General features: G+C 42.7%; 1 non-coding gene across 1 annotated transcript; it reads right to left on the reverse strand.

Moving 5' to 3' along the window:
• Positions 1-15,594: 15,594 nt before the first annotated feature.
• TRNAL-CAA (transfer RNA leucine (anticodon CAA)) lies at positions 15,595-15,701 on the reverse strand. Its single transcript has 2 exons — positions 15,664-15,701; positions 15,595-15,640 (listed from the first exon to the last, which is right to left on the reverse strand). It is a non-coding gene; the product is annotated as a tRNA-Leu (tRNA).

Consider the following 15,701-nt stretch of genomic DNA (forward strand, 5'->3'; position numbering starts at 1 on the left):
TAGCTTTTTATATTCTGTATCTGGCAACTCCAGGATTGTATCTTCATTTGGGAAAGATTTTGATTCTTTAGTTTGGGGGATTATAGAAGCAGTCGTGGTCTGCTTCTTTATGTGGTTTGATATCAACTGCTGTCTCTGAGCCATCACTAAGATATTGTAGTGACTTATTCTATATTTGCTCACTGAGTCTTATGTTGTTTTGTTTTCTTTCAATATACGTAGATGGGCTACTAGATTGAGCTGTCTTGATTATTGTAGCCCTTGACTCACTTATGACCTATTACCAGGTGGTTTGGGCTGTTACCAGATATATATGCCTGAGTCCATTCACTATTCTTGAGTAGAATCTGATTTTGGGTCATCAAGTGTGTGATGCAGACTGTCACCTATCCACCTCGAGAAGTAGTGGTGATAGTTGTGTGCACCAGATTCTAGTAGCAGCTGGGGTTCACACTCCAGGGGGGGCAGGATGCTGACAGGCTTCCCCCAAGTGTCAGTGAGGTAGGTCTGTCTCTATTCCTAAAAAACTTTGGTGGGTGGGCTCTGCAGCTGTACCTTAGGCCCCCAATGCAAGTACCTCTACAGACTGGTAGGTGTCACCCTCCTTAGACGCCTAAGGCAGGAGGCTAGGTGGTCTGGGGGAGCTTCAGCCCTCAGTTCCCTGTTGTGGGACAGTGAGGGCTCTGTTGAATACACAGAGATACCAGACCTGGGAAACTTGTCTTCCCAGTAATCCGCTAAAAAGATTGCAGTCAGATCCCTATCAGAAATGCCTTTACATTGTAGTAGCCACCTTGTTCCCTGTAGGGATGAAAGCCCGAGACTGTGGATCACATATGCTTGGCTGGAGCTGGTTCTGTGTTTTTAGTCCAATTAGGGAAGGATTTTTGGTCCCTGGGTTTTTTTGTGGTTGCTTCTCTCAGGCCAGAAGAATGGGTTAGGAAAAGACCAAAAAAAAAAAAAAGCAACAAAAAGGAAAAGAAAAACCGTGGAGTAGTTCTCACTCTGGCTCAGGAAATTCCAATGTTAATGAAGCTGCCTGCAAAGGGGAGGGGAGTGTTCAGATAAACAGGACAGAGTAGCATCCCGGAATATAGACAAAGTTACTTACCTTGTTTGGGATGACTGTTTTATCTGAGATTCCCCAGGGGTGCCTCAACTGTGCACGCTGGCTGGGTAGAGATTGCCCCCGAGGATCAGGCCCATGTCCCGTGCTTGCACTGTCTCAGAAGCCGAGGTCAGTTCCTCCACTCCCAGTCCAAAGCCCAGCGTCAAGGTTCCCCGGCTGGGGCGCTGCACTCTCGGCTCCAAAACCAGTCGCTGCCTCCCGGTGACTTCTCCTCCTGTCAGCCGCCTCGCTGTGCTGCCTGCGTGCACTAGCTGGTCTTCCCCCAAGGTCAGTTCAGGGGGGTAGGGCTGCACCCCGTGTTTGTACCCTCATAGGATGCCGTGCTCAGCAACCCTGCACCCAGTCCAAAGCCTGGCGCCAAGGTTTCGTCACTGGGACGCTGGCTCCAGGCTCTGAAAATGGTCTCTGCTTCTGCGTGGTTGTTCGTTCTCAGTCTCTGTCACTCAGGTCAACTCTTTAAATCTGTGTTTGTTGGTCAGGGTTCTAGATTCTCATGTATGTGATCGATTCACTTCTTTTTCCAAGTCTTTGTTGCAAGAGGGATCCAAGGTAGTGTCTACCTAGCCAGCCATCTTGGCCCCACCCTCCTGGACTTTTTTCTTTTTAAAGCCAATGTCAAAACAAAGCAAAAACAACCAACAGTGATGGGAGGCTGGTCTAGACTAAAAGGGATTAAGAAAACAAACAAATGCAATGAATGACCTTGATTGGATCCTGGTTAGAAAAAGCGTTTCTCAAAGATGTTGCTATTAGTTACTGTCAGTTATTATTAAGTCCTTATTAAAACAAAAAATAGCGTGGAACAGATGATATATGGCAACATAGAGCCCATTGCAAAAACCTAGAAGCATCTATACTTATGGTCAAGTAGTTAAGGCAATGGACTTGAAATCCATTGTGGTCAACCCAAGGGACTACAAACACTGACTTTTGTGTCTTCAATTCAGTCTCTGACCATGAATTACCATCTTGCATTGAAAGCTACTTTTAAAAGTATTAATCTTTCTCTTGTATCTTTTTCAAGTTCCTAAAAATGGATTTCTCATTGCCCTGGAAGGAATTATTTTGGATGACCATACTGTGTCAAGTGAATCAGTAGAACCTTGTTTTGTTTCAGTTCTGAGGTTTCTTAGATTCAAAGTCCCAGTGATTGAATGTCATGGGTTGAATTATTTCCCCCCAAAAGTGTGTGTATCATCTTGGGTAGGCCATAATTCCCAGAATTATGTGGTTGCCTTCCATCTTGTGATTGTAATTTTATGTTGAACGGATTAGTGTGGGATTGTAACACCACACTTACCCAGGTCACCTCCCTGATCCAAGGTAAAGGGAGTTTCCCTAGGGTGTGACCCACACCACCTTTTATATCTCAAGAGATAAAAGGAAAGAGAAGCTAGCAGAGAGTGGGGGCCTCATGCAATCAAGAAAGCAGCACCAGGAGCAGAGCGCATCCTTCAGACGTGGGGTCACTGCCCCTGAGAAGCTCCTTGACCAGAAGAAGATTGAGGACAAGGACTATGCTCCACAGCCAACAAAGACAGAAAGCCTTCCCCTGGAGCTGACACCCTGAATTTAGACTTGTTGCCTACTAGACTGTGAGAGAATAAATTCCTTTTTGTTAAAGCCATCCACTTTTGGTTTTTCTATTCTAGCAGTACTAGATGACTAAGACACTGAGGCAAGGAAGCTAAAAGAAGGGCTTCACATAGTCACCTTTAGAAAAACACAGCAATCCCACCACTTCCTTTTTTTAAAGGCCTAACAGGTGTAGCACCTGATTTGGGATGCAATGTCACCTAAATCAAGAAATTTGGAATTCATCTACCTATTCAACTGACTGGAAGAGACCCATATTTGTACCCATTCCAAAGAAAGGTGATCCGACAGATTGCAGAAATTATCTAACAATATCGTTATATAATACACAAGTAAAATTTTGCTGAAGGTCATTGAAAAGTGGTTGTAGCAGCACTTTGACAGATAACTGCCAGAAATTCAAGCCAGATGCAGAAGAGGATGTGGATTACGGGATATCAGATATCAGATCATGACTAAAGCAGAAAGTATCAGAAAGATGTTTCCCTGTGTTTTCTTTCCTTCTTTTTGAAAATGAATTTTTACTTTTACTTAATTTTGATCAAACATTTGGGATAATATTTAAATGATTAACCTGATGAGTCAAAGTGCTATGCTAGAAGACACAGATTGGATGGTGTATTCTAAAATATTTATTTTCCTCACATTCTTAGCTTCCGTTGAAAGCCTTGCCGATGTAAATATTTTCTGATCTCTCTCTAGAAGCCAAAATCCCTGCATCCAGCATGAACAGATAACTCCTGAGCAGGAACCCAGTTGTGGAGAGAAAAGCACTAAACGTTCTTGTTCATTTCAAGAGGACAGCACATAAACCGAAAGAAGCTCTGAGGACCTTTTGCCAAATCACATAAACCAAGAAAAACCAAACCTGTTACCTTCGAGTGGATTCTCACTCACAGTGAGTCTATATGACAGAGTAGAACTGCCCCATAGGATATCCAAGAACACCTGGTGGATTTGAACTGCCGACCTTTTGTTGGAAGAGGTAGCTCTTAACCACTATGCAACCATCATTCCCTGAGACCTGTGGCTGGCTAAATTAGTCAGGACTCTTTAAGTTGCAGTTCATTGAAACTAACCACAAATTTCTTTATGAGATCAGGAAAACCCTGATGGTGTGGTGGTTAAGACTTTGGGTGCTAACCAAAAGGTCGACCATTCAAATCCACTAGGTGCTTTTTAGAAACCCTATGGAGCAGTTCTTCGCTGTCTCATAAAGCAGATACGAGTTGGAATGGACTCGACGGAAACCGGTTTGGTTTTCGTTTTTATCGGAAAGGGGCACTTGTTAACTCGTTTATATTGTCTTAGATTGACACTACCTGTGCACTGTAGCTTTCAGCACGTTTCTTACAGCTGATTTTCCTGTGTTATCAACAACCCAGACGCTTTGTTTCCATTTTTCCTTAGGAATCTTCATTTTAGAATTCTCTATTTTTGTTAGCAGAGAGTTCCTGTATTCTGCGAAGGTAGGTAAGTGTAATAACGGGCTCGAAATCCGTATAACCCATTGACCTCCAGTCTGACTCACAAAGACTTATAGGTCGGGATAGAACTAACCGGTAGGGTTTCTGAGGCTGTACTTCATACATGATTCTCCTGCGAAGGAGTACCTGGAGGGTTCGAACGGCTGCCTTCCTATGCTTTAGCAGTTTTCTAGGAAACACAACCCTTCAAAACATGTAGCCAAAGAGAAAAACAAATAGCTAAGGTTCCAGTGTGATTCAACTTACAACTCCCAGTTTACAAGACCAGCGTTCTAGCCCCTGAACCACTGAGGTTTCACAGGGAAGCAACTATTCCCTTGTCCTGAAGCTGATGATTGACACACTCAAACTTCTTTTTAGTTTTTGGTTTTTAGAAAATTTGACATTCCACTGTCATTCCCTCTCTGGTTTTCTGGGATGTTTTCAAACAAGTCCCACACTCTGCTGGTTTTAACATCCCGTCCTTAGACTTCTGTCAAAAGAGGTACAAGATCCCTAATCTGGCTCCTGATGGTTTGGATCAAAGCCAGGATAATCGAACATCGGGAACTACAAGTCGACCAGAGATGGAAATGACAGCCTGTGTCTTGTGAAGGTACAGAATTTGGGTGGGGACTTTAGTGCCCTCTTGATTTTACTTACTGCCAGGCCCTCCCCTCTGGGGTATTTTTCTCACGGGTATTCAGAATTTCAGTTCTTAGAGCCTTGGGGGGAAACAGGGGAACTCTCTCCCATTTTTCCCAATAGTAGAAATGAGAAGAGAGAGCTAGACTGAAGGAGAGGGTAAGAGTGAGGCAGCCTGAAAGGGGGAGATGAGGCGACCTCCTGGGAACAGGAACCTAGTGGAGAGACTCCTGTTGTTTGCTGGTCTTTGAGGCTGAAAGTTTCCGAGAGTCAATTCAGGTCTCCAATCTCGGGGTCATGTTTCTTATGACCCACTGGGCCGCACTGAAATCCAAATAGAAGAGACCTGTTGGAGCGCGCGCTGTGGCAAAGGAACCAGAAAATTGTTACAAGAAAAATTCCGCCATCGTTGGATCTTTGAGGGGGCATCAGAAAAGCTATTTTGGGACTCGGCGGAGGTAATCAACAACCATAATATAAAGAGAGCAGGATAAAAAGGAAATTCAGCCATGGATCCTAGACCTGCTGTTCCAAGTCATGGGCCCTGCACAGCTCGCCCTAGAGGCCATTCGAAAAGAAGCAGGAATTGTTTTCCTCTCTACTTTCATGCTTTGATAGCTCACCATAAACAGTAGGTCGTGGTAATGATAGAAAAACAGAAAGCAAAACCCTCTACTACTGACAAGTACAAGCAACTTATTAAAATAACTCAGAAAAATAGGAATCGCTGGTTGGGAGATGGGGAATCCAGGCTCTGTGCACCTTTTCCATCTCGGGAATACAGCTCTCTGTATTCCAGAAGGGAGGCTGCAAAATCTATTGTTTAAACCCAAACCAGCCAGACAGCTCTCCAAAAGGTCTCAGAAACAAAAAACCTAACCTGTTGCCCTCAAGCTGATTCGGACTCACAGCGATCCCCGAAGGACAGAGTAGAAGTGTCTCACAGGATTTAGAATCAGCAGATGGTGGCTCCAAACTGCCCACCTCTTGAATTAGCAGACATAGCTCTTAACCACTGCACCACCAGGGCTCCTAAAGAGTCACAAAGGGTATGAAAAGCAATCATACACTCCACGTATTGATGCCTCAGGTCAAATACAGTCAAAATAATGTCCCATGTGACCTGGAGTTCATAAATGCAAATGACAGGAAAACAAAACAAAACAAAAAATGGGCATATAAATTTAGCCTAGAGTGAGGAGAATGAGGGGGGTAAGAGGTGAATTTTGTCACTGTTCTCCAGCAGCAGGAATCCTGAGCCACTTAGAATTTGGGGGATCAATTATTCACGATTCAGGAAATGTAGGACTTGCCCTATTGTTCATGTCACAATAAAGCAGATTCTGAATTTTTCTGAAATTTTATTTGTTGTTATTAATTTCCACCTCTTGTACAAAAAGAAATCTGTGCATAATTGAAAATTCTTGTAACGAGTGTTTTCAGAGCAATCATCAGACTGATTTCCAAATTTAGGGCTGTGTTCCAGAGGGAGAATCACAGATGTGGGGACATTACTGCTCATGTCACAAAACTTGCTGTTCTTCTAGGCCCAATCCATGAAACACCTGCTCCCAAGTTGATCCAGAGGGGAAGGGTGGGAGGAGGACTTGGGTAAATATAGGTTGCAGCACTACATTGACAAAGAACTGCGAGAAATTCAAGCCGGATGCAGAAGAGAAGGTGAAACAAGGGATATCATTGCTGATATCAGATGAAACTTGGCTAAAAGCAGAAACACCAGAAAAATGTTTACCAGTGTTTTATTGACTATGCAAAGGCATTCGACTGTGTGGGCAATAACAAATTATGGATAACAATTCGAAGAGTGGGAATTCAAGAACACTTAATAGTGCTCATGCTGAACCTGTACATAGACCAAGAGGCAGTCATTGGAACAGAACAAGGGGACACTGCGTGGTTTAAATCAGGAAACATATGCATTAGGGTTGTATCCTTTCAACATACTTATTCAATCTGTAAGCCGAACAAATAATCCAAGAAGAACATGGCATCAGGATTGGAGGAAGACTCATGTCTTATTCATCTAGTGTTGATATATCTGAAATACCACAAGTGGATGGCTTTAACAATCAGATGTTTATTCTCTCACAGTCTCGTAGGCTAGAAGTCCAAATAGAGGGATCCAGCTCCAGGGGAAGGCTTTCTCTCTGTTGGCTCTAGAGGAAAGTCCCCGTCATCAATCTTCCTCTGGTCTAGGAGCTTCTCAGCACAGAGATCCCTGGTCCAAAGGAGGCTCATTGTTCCTGACACTACTTTCTTGATGGTACGAGGTCTCCCTGTCTCTCTGCTCACTTCTCTCTTTAATATCTCAAAAGAGATTGACTTAAGACACAAGCTAATCTTGTAGATTGAGTCCTGCCTCAATAAAACAGCTGACTCTAATCCTGCCACCTTAATCCTCAGAGAGACAGGATTTACAACACATAGGAAAAGCACATCAGATGATGGAATGGTGGACAATCACACAATACTGAGAATCATGGCCTACCCAAGTTCACACGTATTTTGGGGGGAAACAATTCAATCCATGACAACTCATTGACAACCTATGATATACAGATGGCACAGCCTTGCTTCCTGAAAGTGAGGAGGATTTGAAGCACTTAATGATGAAGACCAAAGACTACAGCCTTCAATATGAACTAAACTTCAATATAAAACAAAAATCCTCCCAACTGGACCAGCAAGCAACATCATGATAAATGGAGAAGATATTGAAGTCGTCAAGGATTTCATTTTATTGGATTCAAAATCAATGTACATAGAGGAAGAGGTCAAAAATCAAATGACGTACTGCATTGGGCAAACTTCCTGCAAAGGAACTCTTTAAAGTGTTCAGAGGCAACGATGCCAGTTTGAGGACTAAGGTGCACCACACCCAAGCCATGATATTTTCAATCACCACATATGCATGGGAAAGCTGGACAACAAAAAGGAACACTGAAGTAGAATTGATGCCTTTGAATTATGCTGTGGGAGAAGAATATTGACTAGACTATGGGCTGCCAGAAGAATGAAAAAATTTGTCTTGGAAGAAGTATGGCCAGATGCTCCTTAGAAGTGAGGATGCTGAGGCTCCATCTCACCTACTATGGACATATTATCTGAAGGGGGCCAGTTCCTGGAAAAGGACATCATACTTGGTAAAGTAGACTGTCAGTGAAAGAGAGGAAGACCCTCAATGAGACTGTTTGACACCGAGGCTGCAAAAATGATTGTGAGGATGGGACAGGACCAGACGGTATTTCTTCTGTTGTGCATAAGATTGCTATGAGGCAGAACCGACTAGATGGGGTCTAACAATAACAGCTGTATTAATCAGTATTTCAGCAGGAAGCAGGTCACACATTCAAACAGTGAATTGAGGAGAGACCACTGGAAGGGCTTGATAGACAGTTAAGGAAACTAATAAAATGAGAGGAAACCCTGAGCAACCAGAACACTGCGAGCCCTTAGTATCCCTAGGCATAAAAGGGCAGGGAAAAGAAGGAGAGTTGCCTGAATTTGGCAAGAGCTCTTGCCATGGAACAGGTGCCACCCACCAGGAGTTGTGCCCATGGGAGAAATACAGCCTGGCTGGGAATTAGTGGGAGGGATTTTTGCATCTACCTCTCCCTCTCTTCCTGCCATCTGATCTCCTGCTAGTACATCCCATTGGCTGAATCCTGCCAGAAGCCAGGGTGCAAGAAAGTCCAAGTAAAGCAGCCTTCCAAGGTAAAGAGCAGAGCAGAAAATGGTCCTGGAAGGGCAAGTGGAGAATGAATCAGTACACTGGTGCTGTAATTTGTGTGATTGCTTCCTACATGTGGTTGGAGCATGAATTTCTATTCTATATAAACCTTGGATAATAAGGTAGATTGGAGTTTGAGCAGCTGATAGGAAGCGGTTACCTCTACACCTTTTTTTATTAGGGGCATAACCATGGCAAGAAGGAACACAAATATGTTTGCCATAAACTTCCATAAAGTGAGGATGCAGGCAACAAATATAGATTCTTTCCAACAGAGGCAACCCAGTGAGACTGGTATGTGGAAGGCATATCTTTTGTCAAGTAAGGCAGAGGAGGCATCTGGTTGTGGGGAGAATGTAGTGAAGCTCTGCCTTCAGCTGTAATTTCATTTATGCCAAGCAGCCAGTGAAGGCTGCAGTGATATTTCTTGGCTCTACTGTTTGCTAGAAGGCAATATAGTCTGTTTCTTTTGGGGACTTTGTGAGCTTCACAATACAGTTTTGTAAACCTCTTTCATTTTGAATTACAGAATACTGATCTATATTCTAATGTTGGAGTGTTACTCTAATACCACTCCAAAAAACCAAACCAATTGCCATCAAGTCAGTTGCAACTCATAATGACCCCATGTGTTGCAGAGTAGAAGTGAGCTCCATAGAGTTTTCATGTCTGTGACCTTTCAGAAGCAGAAAACCTTTTCCAATGTGCCTACAAATGGGTTTGAAACTCTAATCGTTCAGTTAGCAGCCAAGCTCTTAAACATTTATACCACCAGAGACTCAATTCTCCAGTACCAGTGGTGTGCAAAGTTGTCAGTTAGGGAACATCAGTTACTGGTTCTCAAAAGATGTAAACTTTCACCAGAATATAATTAAATGCACTACAGACTTCATTGAAGAACTCTTTCTACAATTAATAAATAAACGAATACTCAACCAATTGATCAATAGAGCTAGACAAAGTGCTTGGTGATACAGCTGATTTACATGCTGGCATTAGCTCTGTATCTCAAAATGGTGCTGACTGGTAGCAAACACAGATTAGCACTAGTCTGTAGAGCACATTTTCAGTGGCTGTGCTCTACATTGTATTCTATGGAGATACCGTCATAGTCATTTACTTCAAAATAGCAAGTATCCACTGACGGTGTCCGCACACATTGGCATGTTCTTGAGTCCATAGGAACCTAGCTACTTCTGTTGGACTAAGTGAAGGTACACAAATAAAAGAGAAGCCCCAATTTTGTAATACAGTAGTTTCTTATCCAACAAACAGGACTCACTTAGAATTCATAACATCTCTCCTTGAATGTGGTTGTAATTATTTTAGGTCTTTCAACTCCCTAAAAGGTAAGATTTAGTGGGACAAGTACTTTTGCCTCCTCCTTTGTAGGATGGGAAGGAACAGCTGCAGAAGCTGAGAAGGTGTCAATACATTTCTAGCCAGGCATAAATAACTTTAGCTAAGCTTGAAGAGTCTGGAAATAAGTTCCAAGAATGCCAAAGATTCCATAAATGAGCCATTCCCTTTCTCTTCCAAGAAGACTAAAAACACAGGAGTTTATTGGCCTTGTGGGAATTCTGTAGAGACTCTTTATCACCTTCTTAGGTAAAGAAACATTATCGAAGTGCATCAGAGTGTGAAAAGAAGGCTAATAGAGCCTCCAGGGCAGCACAGTTCTGTGGGTAGTGGGCCTAGTTCTCTGCTTTCCACAGAGCTCTAAGCCCTAGATTCTTATCCCATACCACTCTATGTCATGCCTCTCCATAAATAAAAGCCTGTCCAGAATGGAGAGAAATTGTTCGCCTGAGAAGCCTGGAGTTGGTTCCAAAATGAGCATGTCTGGATCCTTTCCCTTCTTCAAATGTTAAATATGAATGAATAAAAGCTCCCACATGTTGTTTGAAATTTGAGCTCCATTATCTGAATTTCTTCTCTTTTATAGTGTTCATTTGTGATATTATATTTTGGTCATCATTGTTGCATTAAAAATTGCCCCCAAAACCAGGGGATAAAACAATAACATTGGTTTGTCTGAAAATCTGTAAGTTGGCAGACCTGGGAGGGTGGAGAGGTTAGCACCTCTGGGCTCCTTTCAGGTAGGGTGGCTTGAGAGCGGGGCCTAAAATCACCTGAATGCTTGTTCGTTCATAAGTCTGTTTGAGGGACCAGTGGAATCTGTCTGAGGTCTGAACAAAACATTTTATGATTATGCCCTTAGCTTCGTTTTTAGACCCTATTTTCTGCCAATCTCTTGGGTCTGCTGTTTTCCCAGAAGCCTTTTCTTATGTGGCATTGTTTGTCATCTGGAGGGGCTGGAAATGAGAAAGTTTTATTTTTTAATATACACCAAGTTGTGGTTCTTTTATACTTAACAATTCACCCATTTCATCTTAAAAAAACAAAACCACACCAAGTGCCAGTAAGTCCATTTCAACTCATAGCTTTACCTTAGGCAGCTAGAAAACGCCAGGGGTCACCTTCAACACATTGCCTGGAAATATCCTTAGCTAAATCATCCAGTTCATTGGGTATATTTTTTACCTTGTGTGTTACCACAGTAACAGTGTTGCTAAACTTTCTGTCACTAGATGACAAGGGGCCCCTTTACTTCTGCTTCTAATAACAGTTTCCTCATTCTCCTGACTAGGCAACATAAAGTAATTGTCTTCCCACTTTGGGGACCTTTTCACTAACTTTCTCCTGAAGGTCTTACCAGTTTCCAACTGCTGCCCAGTTCCAAAACCACATGCTTTAGGGTTTGTTACAGCAGTATCTCATTTGCAGGTAAGAAATGTATATATATATATATATATACACACATACACACTGGTGGCGTAGTCATTAAGAGCTACAGCTGTTAACCAAAGGGTCGGCAGTTCGAATCTGCCAGGCTCTGCTTGGAAACTCTATGGCCCTTTCCACTCTGTCCTATAGAATCGCTATGAGTTGGAATCAACTCGAGAGCACTGAGTTTTTTTTTTTTTTTTTTGGTAGTAATAGGGAACCCAAGGTTGAGAAGGGAGAGTGTTGACATGTTGTGGGGTTATTAACCAATGTCATAAAACAATATGTTTCAACCTGTCTGTCAGTTTGTCGTACTGTGGGGGCTTGCGTGTTGCTGTGAAGCCGGAAGCTATGCCACCAGTATTCAGATACCAGCAGGGTCACCCATGGAAGACAGGTTTCAGCTGAGCTTCCAGACTAAGACAGACTAGGAAGAAGGACCTGGCAGTCTACTTCTGAAAAGCTTTAGCCAGTGAAAACCTTATAAATAGCAGCAGAACATTGTCTGATATAGTGCTGGAAGATGAGCCCCCCAGGTTGGAAGGCACTCAAAAGATGACCTGGGAAGAGCTGCCTCCTCAAAGTAGAGTAGATCTTAATGAGGTGGATGGAGTAAAGCTTTCAGGACCTTCATTTGCTGACATGGTGGGACTCAAAATGAGAAGAAAGAGCTGCAAACATCCGTTAATAATCGGAACCTAGAATGTACAAAGTAAGAATCTAGGAAAATTGGAGATCATCAAAAATGAAATGGAACTCATAAACATTGATATCCTAAGCATTAGTGAGCTGATACTCCCACCCATCTCGTTTCTGCTATTCTTGGCAGATATATTACACATGTATTACATTTCTATATGTTGGTATTCGCCATTTTGAATCAGACAATCATACAGTCCACTATGCTGGGAATGACAACTTGACGAGGAATGGTGTTGCATTCATCATCAAAAAGAACGTTTCAAGATCTATCCTGAAGTACAACCCTGTCAGTGATAGGATAATATCCATACGCCTACAAGGAAGGCCAGTTAATACGACTATTATTCAAATTTACCCACCAACTACTAGAGCCAAAGATGAAGAAATAGGAGATTTTTATCAGCTGCTGCAGTCTGAAATTGATCGAATATGCAATCAAGATGCATTGATAATTACTGGCCATTGGAATGCGAAAGTTGGAAACAAAGAAGAAGAATCAGTAGTTTGAAAATATGGCCTTAGTGATAGAAACAATGCCAGAGATCGAATGACAGAATTTTGCAAGACTGACGACTTTTTCATTGCAAATACCTTATTTCACCAACATAAACGGTGACTATACACATGAACCTCACCAGGTGGAACACACAGAAATCAAATTTTCTACACCTGTGGAAAGAGACGATGGAAAGGCTCAATATCATCAGACAGAACAAGGCTAAGGGACGACTGTGGAACAGACCATCAATTGCTCATATGCAAGTTCAAGCTGAAACTGAAGAAAATTAGGGCAAGTCCACGAGAGTCAAAATATGACCTTGAGTATATCCCACCTGAATTTAGAGACCATCTGAAGAACAGATTTCACTCATTGAACACTAGTGACCAAAGACCAGACGAGTTGTGGAATGACATCAAGGACATCATCCATGAAGAAAGCAAGAGGTCATTGAAAAGACAGGAAAGAAAGAAAAGACCAAGATGGATGTCAGAGGAGACTCTGAAACTTGCTCTCGAACGTCGAGCAGCTAAAACGAAAGGAAGAATTGATGAAGTAAAAGAACTGAACAGAAGATTTCAAAGGGCCTCTCGAGAAGACAAAGTAGTATAATGACATGTGCAAAGAGTTGGAGATGGAAAACCAAAAGGGAAGAACATGCTCACCATTTCCCAAGCTGAAAGAATTGAAGAAAAAATTCAAGACTCAAGTTGCAATAGTAAAGGATTCCATGGGGAAAATATTAAATGACACAGGAAGCATCAAAAAAAGATGGAAGGAATACACAGAGTCATTATACCAAAAAGAATTAGTTGATGTTTAACCATTTCAAGAGGTGGCATATGATCATGAACTGATGGTACTTCTAGAAGAAGTCCAAGCTGCTCTGAAGGCATTGGTGAAAAACAAGGCTCCAGGAATTGATAGAATATCAATTGAGATGTTTCAACAAACAGATATAGCGCTGGAGGTGCTCACTCATCTATGCCAAGAAATATGGAAGACAACTTCCTGGCCAACTGACCAGAAAAGATCCATATTTATCCCTATTCCCAAGAAAGGTGATCCAACCGAATGTGGAAATTATAGAACAATATCATTAATATCACACGCAAGCAAAATTTTTCCGAAGATCATTCAAAAACGTCTGTAGCAGTATATCGACAGGGAAATGCCAGAAATTCAGGCGGCTTGCAGGAGAGAACGTGGAACCAGGGATATCATTGCTGATGTCAGATGGATCCTGGCTGAAAGCAGAGAATACCAGAAGGATGTTTACCTGTGTTTTATTGACTATGCTAAGGCATTCAACTGTATGGATCATAACAAACTATGGATAACTTTGCAAAGAATGGGAATTCCAGAACACTTAATTGTGCACATGAGGAACCTTTGCATAGACCAAGAGGCAGTTGTTCATGCAGAACGGGGCATACTGATTGGTTTAAAGTCAGAAAAGGTGTGTGTCAGGGTTGTATTCTTTCACCATACCTATTCAATCTGTATGCTGAGCAAATAATCCGAGAAGCTGGAGTATATAAAAATAACAGGGCATCAGCATTGGAGGAAGACTCATTAACAACCTGTGTTGTGCAGAGGACACAACCTTGCTTGCTGAAAGTGAAGAGGATTTGAAGCACCTACTAATGAAGATCAAAGACCACAGCCTTCAGTTTGGATTGCGCCTGAACACAAAGAAAACAAAAATGCTCACAACTGGACCAATGAGCAATATCATGATAAACAGAGAAAAGATTGAAGTTGTCAAGGATTTCATTTTACTTGGATCCACAATCAACAGCCATGGAAGCAGTAGTCAAGAAATCAAAGGACATTGCATTGGGTAAATCTGCTGCAAGGAACCTCTTTAAAGTTTTGAAAAGCAAAGATGTCACCTTGAAGACCATGGTGTGCCTGACGCAAGCCATAGTATTTTCAATGGCACCATATGCATGTGAAAGCTGAACAATGAATAAAGAAGACCAAAGAAGAATTGATGCCTTTGAATTGTGGTGTTGGCAAAGAATATTGAATGTTCCACGGACTGCAGAAAGAAAGAACAAATCTGTCTTAGAAGAAGTAGAACCAGAATGCTGCTTAGAAGCAAGGATGGCGGGACTGCATCTTACATACTTTGGACATGTTGTCAGGAGGGATCAGTCCCTGGAGAAGGACATCGTGCTTGGCAGAGTACAGGGTCAGCGGAAAAGAGGAAGACCCTCAACGAGGTGGATTGACACAGTGGCTGCAACAATGAGATCAAGTATAGCAACGATTGTAAGGATGGGTCAGTGTTTTGTTCTGCTGTGCATAGGGTCTCTATGAGTCGGAACGACTCCACGGCATCTAACAACAACAACAGTGCCGATTATGGATTTATTTTCTCTCAGCCCCAAATCATCCTTTTCCCTGCCTTGTGAAAATAAATCTGAGCCTTTAAAGTAGTTTTCCTTTGCTTCCTAGCCCTGAGGATTTGCCTGGAGAGAATGCTGGCTAGATATTGCGGGAGGAAGAGGGCTTCTCTTCCTGGTGTCCAGGTGTTGCTTGACCTGTGGCTTCCCCAGCGCGCTTGCCCCTTGCATGGCTTTCTCCTGCATCAGGCGCCACGAGGCTTTACATTTCGTCCGAAAGACTCTGGAAACATTCCAGAATTCTCTAGTTCAGGTCTTTTCATTTGTCAGCTGTTTGGCTTGAGTTGCCAGAGATGCCTCTTTCTTTGCTATGTTTTGCTGTGAGATCGGTACAGAGTCGCTAGGCCCTTGGCAAGAGTGCTCGTGGCTGGGCATTTTTGAGGTAAGAAGGGTTGCATTATGGACGGTGGGAAGAGAGTAAAGGCCAAGAAACGGAGAGTGATGGCCTAGTACTTGCGGGGGGAGGGGCAGGATGTGGCGAGGCAGATAGGAGGAGCTGGTTAAGAGCATGAGGAAAGTTAAGCCGGCAAGAGCAAGAAGAAATCTCCACTGTTGTGGGGTCCAAGCTTCAACTTTTAAAGAAGCCTGACAGGAACAAAACTGAACAGTGTCAGAAGTGGGATTCGAACCCACGCCTCCATCTGGAGACCAGAAACCCCGAGCGCGGGAAGCGAAAGCTTGAGTCTGGCGCCTTAGACCACTCGGCCATCCTGAC

This window comes from Elephas maximus, chromosome 1, assembly GCF_024166365.1.
Source record: "Elephas maximus indicus isolate mEleMax1 chromosome 1, mEleMax1 primary haplotype, whole genome shotgun sequence".
NCBI classification, from domain to species: Eukaryota; Metazoa; Chordata; class Mammalia; order Proboscidea; family Elephantidae; genus Elephas; species Elephas maximus.